Source organism: Pinus tabuliformis, chromosome 1_2 (genome assembly GCF_031772625.1).
Source record: "Pinus tabuliformis cultivar Carrire ecotype Pingquan chromosome 1_2, CPIR1, whole genome shotgun sequence".
Lineage (NCBI taxonomy): Eukaryota > Viridiplantae > Streptophyta > Pinopsida > Pinales > Pinaceae > Pinus > Pinus tabuliformis.
Genome location: NC_142298.1, coordinates 710,204,265 through 710,210,264, shown reverse-complemented (window position 1 = coordinate 710,210,264; position 6,000 = coordinate 710,204,265).

Sequence of the window (6,000 nt, the reverse complement as noted above, 5' to 3'; positions counted from 1 at the left end):
CTTCAAAACTGTTGCTCTCATAGTCCTCAAATTAGGACTAAGTGGACACCGTGACACTCCATTCTTTTTAAATTTGCCATCATGCTCTTCAAAACTGCTGCTTCATAGTCCTTAGAATTAGGACTAAGTGGGATACCGTGACACTCCATTCTGTTGAACTTCACCATCATGCTCTTCAAAACTACTGCTCTCATAGTCCTCAGAATTAGGACTAAGTAGACACATGACACTCCATTCTTTTGACATCACCATCATGTTCTTCAAAACTGTTGCTCTTCATAGTCCTCAGAATTAGGACTAAGTGGACATCGTGGCACTCCGTTCTTTTGAACTTCACCGTCATGCTCTTCATCACTGCGGCTTTCATAGTCCTTAGAAGTAGGACTAAGTGGAATCTGTGACTCTTTATTTATTTGAAATTTTCCATCCCCTCTTTCATCAGTGCTGCTCTCATAGTCCTTAGAATCAAGACTAAGTGGAAGAATTGACTTTCTATTCATAGTGGAAGAATTCCCGCATATTCATCAATATGAATAGAGTTGTTACGCGATGAAGAAGTTGATGGTGTATAAATCGAAACTTCACTATCAGAACAATCCATCCCTTTCAAATAGAAGATGTTGAATGATACAAATGGAGAGTCTCCTAATGATATTATATAGCTTAAAGAATGAAATTTTCCCTCCAAAAAGTTTCGCGAAAATATTTCCCTCCAAAAAGTCTGTTAAATTTATTTACCTTCATTATTTTGTTGTACAATTTATTGAAAAATGTAAACTAAATTTTTTATGAAATAAATCATTAAAATTAAAATTGTACACTACAACTTCTACATTAATTATTTTAATAGTTAAACTATATAATATTCGCTTTACAATTCTACAATATTCGCTTTATAATATTTTAAAACAAATTATCCCACATTCAACCCGTTGTAAAACAAATCTATAATATTCGCTTTATAATATTTTAAAACAAATTATCCCATATTAACCGTACAGTAAAACATCTCCGTAATTTCACTTATATATTAAAATTTCATTATCACTATTACTCACATCACATCTAGGCTTTCTGAAAATCGTTGAAAGACTCGTGAATTTGTGGAGCAGCTAAATCGCTATCAACAACATATTCAACGAAGAATTCTCGCAATTGAAAGGTAAGTTAAATTTTTTTCCTTGAAAACTTTTATATTAAATTAGTTTAATGAAAAAGATTTTTTTTTTTTTAAATTAATAATTTTCCTGAGCCAAAATAACAATTACATCCATCGTGAGCATGGTGGGCCCGATCAAACTCAATTTCTTAATACCCGTGGGTGGACCGCCGTGGTGTCGCGGGTGGGCGGGGAGGTCGGACGGGTGTGAGGGCATGGGGGAGCAGTAGGGGGTGTCGCGATGCCCAGCGGCTCACCCGCCTGTCGTGGGGTTGGGCCCCTGCCCCCTTAACCCCCTCAATGCCACCCTCATCCCTTACCATCAACCCCCCAGAGCCCTCACCCCCCCTAGCCCGCTCCCTCGCCCATCCCTCCCTCACGCCCCTCTCTCACCTCCCCACGCCCCACTAGGCGCCCTCACCCCTCCCTCAACCCCACCGGCGCTCTACCCATCCTGCCCCCACGACCGCCTCACCACAACCCCCGGTCCCCACCTCAACCCCCTGGGCGCCCCGCGGAACCCCATGTACCCCACCCCCGGGCGCACCCAACACTCCCCTCCCCCTCTCACCCGGGCGCCCCTCGCCCCTCGCCCCTCCACACCACACCTCCCCCCCCCCCCGGCGTGCCGCGCCACGCTCCACCCGACCTCCCCTCCCCCGCGCCCGCCCCCCTCCCCTCGTCCAGGCGTGCCCCTCTCCACCCCACCTCCTGCCTGGGTGCGGCGCCCCGCCCACCCTCCCTCGGCCTCGCCACCCAGGCTGCCCGTGCCCCCCCCGGCAGGCGGCAGGACGATTCCTGGAATTGCCCTGCCACCTGTCGAGCGGGGCCGCGGGAAGGGGCGTAGGCGGCTTGGGTGGCACCTGCCTCAGCCGCCGGCGCCGGCGCCCGGCAGGCGGTAGGGCGATTCTCGGAATCGCCCTGCCACCTGCCGGGCGGGGGCACGGGTGGCCCGGTTGGCGCTAGCCTCGGCCGCGCCACCCAGGCTGCCCGCGCCCCCACCGGCAGGCGGTAGGGCAATTCCGGGAAAGTGCCCTGCCGCCTGCGGGCGGGGGCACCGAGCCCGGGTGGAGGGGCCGAGGGAGGGTGGGCGGGGCGCGCCCGGGGAGGGGGTTGGGCATGGGGGTGCCTGGGCGAGGGGGGTTGGGGCGGGGGGCGCCCAGGGGGGAGGGGCGGGGCGGGCGCTGGGGAGGGGGAGGGGGGGGCGGTCCGGGGAGGTTGAGGCGGAGGGAGGGTGGGGTGGGGAGCGCCCGGGCAGGGGGAGGTGGGGAGGGGCACTCGGGGGAGGTGGGGGGCGGGCGCCCGGGGGGAGGTGGTCAGCTCGGGGGAGTGGGAGGGTGCCTGGCGGGGTTTGGGTGGGGCGGTGGGTGGGTGAGGGTGCCCGGGTAGGGTTTGGGGCGGCGGGTGGGGCACGGGTGGTGGGAGGGCGCGCCCAGGCGGGTTGGGAGGGGGCGCTTGCCCGAGGGTTGGGAGGGTTGGGGCGGCGGGTGGGGCACGGGTGGTGGGAGGGCGCGCCCAGGTGGGTTGGGAGGGGGCGCTTGCCCGGGGGTTGGGAGGGTTGGGGCGCGGGGGGTGGTAGGGCGCTCGGGCGGGGGTGGGTGAGGGCGCGGGGGTTGGGAGGGCACCCGCTTGGGGGGGGTGGTGGGTGGAGGCGCCCTAGTGGGGGCTGGGGTGGGGAGGGTTGGGTGGGTTGGGGTGGAGGGGTTAGTTGGGGCACGTGCCCGGGGTGGGGGGGGGGGGTTTGTGGAAGGGTTGGGGCACGGGGGGTGGAAGGGTGCTCGGGCAGGGGGTGCGAGGGATGGGCGCTTGTGGGGGCGGGGGGGTTGGGTTGGGGCAACCGGGGGGTGGTTGGTGTGTTTGGGCGCCTGGCCGAGGGGTTGAGAGGGCACGCACGGGGGCAGCGGGGGGGGTTGGGGCGCGAGGGAGGGGTCTGCCGGTGGGTGGCTTGGGTGGCTGGGGAGGGCCCCTCAGAGGGGGGACGCTGGTGGGTGGGTGGAGTGGAGTGTGTCAAGCACCCAGGGGGGTTGGGCGAGAGGAGGAGGGTGCTCGTGGGTGGAGTGGAGTGTGGAAAGCGCTCGTGGGGTTGGGTGGAGAGAGGGAAGGCGCTCGTGGGTGAGGGGGAACGACGGTGGGGCGCCGGGGCGGATGGTGTAGAGCGTCGGTGGGTGTGGTGGGGCACCATTACATATATTTTTTTTTGTACTTATTAAAAAAGATAGACATTTCATATAATATATATATAGTTAATTTTGGAATTTTTTATTCGTGATTTACTTTTTTTACACTAGAATGTTAATGCATGCCATTTTAGAATGTGAGGGGCGGTGGGTGGGGTAATTTTTGATCATACAAATAAAAAATTTATGATATATTTTCGTTGTTAATTTAAGTTAATATGTTTTTATTATTTACTGATTTATGTGTTTCTATTTTTCAGGAAAATGGTATCAAAGAAAATTTCAGTGAATCTTTCTGGACCAAAGACTCTTAAAGGTGCATCTTCAAGAAACATTGGTGAATGAACTCCACCTGAGCTCATGACTACAAATCTTTCAAGTGCCTCAAGTGATAAGAAGATGATTTCAGACTGGAAGAATTCGAAAGAAGTGAAATTTCCATCAAGAATCTGGTATGTGAAAGAAAGAAAAAGCACAAATGTGAATATATATCGATATATCGATATACCGAATGATAATGGAATTTTTGAGGTGATGGGAAGAGTCATAGATATGTGTTCGGTACTGGACACTGAAGTTGTTTACGTACTTACAAAACCTCCCAAGTCACATGAAAGGGTTAAATACCAACAATCATTTTCATTGTATGACACGAGAGAGGTATCTACAAAGTTGTGTAATCAAATCATAAATGAGATGACACAAAACATCGTAAGTATTGTTATTTATATTTGTATTTTGCGTTCTTGAAAGTGTCTCGCTATATTTTTGAACTTTGTTTTTTATTGACATATGATATTTTGTTTGGCAGAATTTCGTTGAAAGTTGTTCAATTAGGTTGGGAGGCATTCATTTCATAGAGCATGATATCATGAAAGTTGTCAGCAGTTTTTACTCAATGTTAGAAGAAGATATGGAAAATAAGAAAAATGTAGTAATTGATAATGCTACAAAATTACATCCAAAGAATCAGAAAAAAAGGCCTCTAGTGGATAAATCTAGCAAGGGTAAACAAGTTACTTTTGAGAACGATGAAGTTGAAATTGACAATGAAGCATATGTTGCCATTACTAAAGATGACATTGGAACTGAGAAGAGCCATAAAAAACCAAAAGTAACAATGCCCAAGAATAAATTTGTTGGGAATGTTATGACCAAGAAAAGTAAAGTTGAAGATTTTGAAGCAATCATTACCAACAGTCAAGAACCTAGTGAAACTTCAAAAGAAATCAGAGAAATCATTACACCAGGAGCTGATTTAGAAGAGGCATTATCAAAACAAAACAAAATGTCATTCGAGAGAATTTGACAAAGAGAAACTTAATTGATGTTGGTTGCACATTTCAGCGTAATGTCAGACAAACCTATAAATCAAGTGAAGGATAATGTCAATATCAAGTTAGAAAGCCACATCATCTGCATGTTCACAACTTGAAGACATTGATGAGGTAAAATCCATATGCTCATGTGGTTAGTTATGTGCTTCTTGTTGATCCACTTCAAGTTCCCAACAAAGAAGCATTTGATAAGTCAAAATGTTTTGAATACAATTATTATGTGCTTGGGGGGAACCATTCTGTAGAACCTCAAAGACAATTGATGGAGGAATATCTTAATAACCCACGTTTTGAAACAATGAAATGTATCATTTACACTGGTTTATCAGATACAGAAGCAAAGTTAGTGGCATGGGATCATAATTCAGATAATGAATATAGGATGTCTATGACTTTCATCCAAAGGGTTAGATTTATTCATAGTGAATTTGAAGAAAAATGTGGTGGGGATAGGATAAATGTTACTGCAGATTTTCGAAAGGAATGTTGTATGGAAATAGGATATCAAATTGAAGAGAAAACCAATTCAAAAGGTGGAAAATGCAACAAAAATATGATTTATTGAGAGGTGTTGATAACATTTTCCAATTGGCATTTAGAATTGGAGATGTTTGGAGGTTGATTGATGAGATTTTTAGCATGTGGGAAGACATTGCCATTAAAAACCAGAAGGTCAAAAAGTCTAAGCCATTGATATGTGGCAACAGTAAATTAGCTCCTGAAATGAAGCATCTTCTAGACGATATGACTATCACACCTTGGAGGGTGATGCAAGGAGTGAAAGATGAAAAAATTGTCAAAACAATATTATCTCGTGTGAGGTTAGGGGAATTATCATTGGAGGAAATGTCTGAATAATTTCAAAAGTAAGTTTGTTGAAATATTTTTATTTATTTCTAAATTATAATTATATTTTAAATAAAACATGTTGTTCTTGGTAGTATTTTTTATACATATCATTATATTAACTTTTTGTTACTTTATCTATGCAGTCACAAAGTTTATATGAAAATTCAAGAACAAATGGTTAGATTGTTGAATGAAGATAGTTGGGATGATGTTGTACGCAACTATCCAGATTCAAGTTCTACATCAACATTAAAAGCTTTTTATCTTGCATTTGAAAAGGTATCTTGATTTATACATTCATTTTTATTCACTTGTGTACTATTTTTAATTTATAACTTACACATATATTTGTTTATTTTATAAAAGATGAGGAAGGATGATAATGGAGTGCCAGATAGTTTCAAAACCTTTATTGAAAAAATAAAGATCGAAAGACTGGGGAAGCAACGTATTAAGAATGATCAACTTGATCCAACTC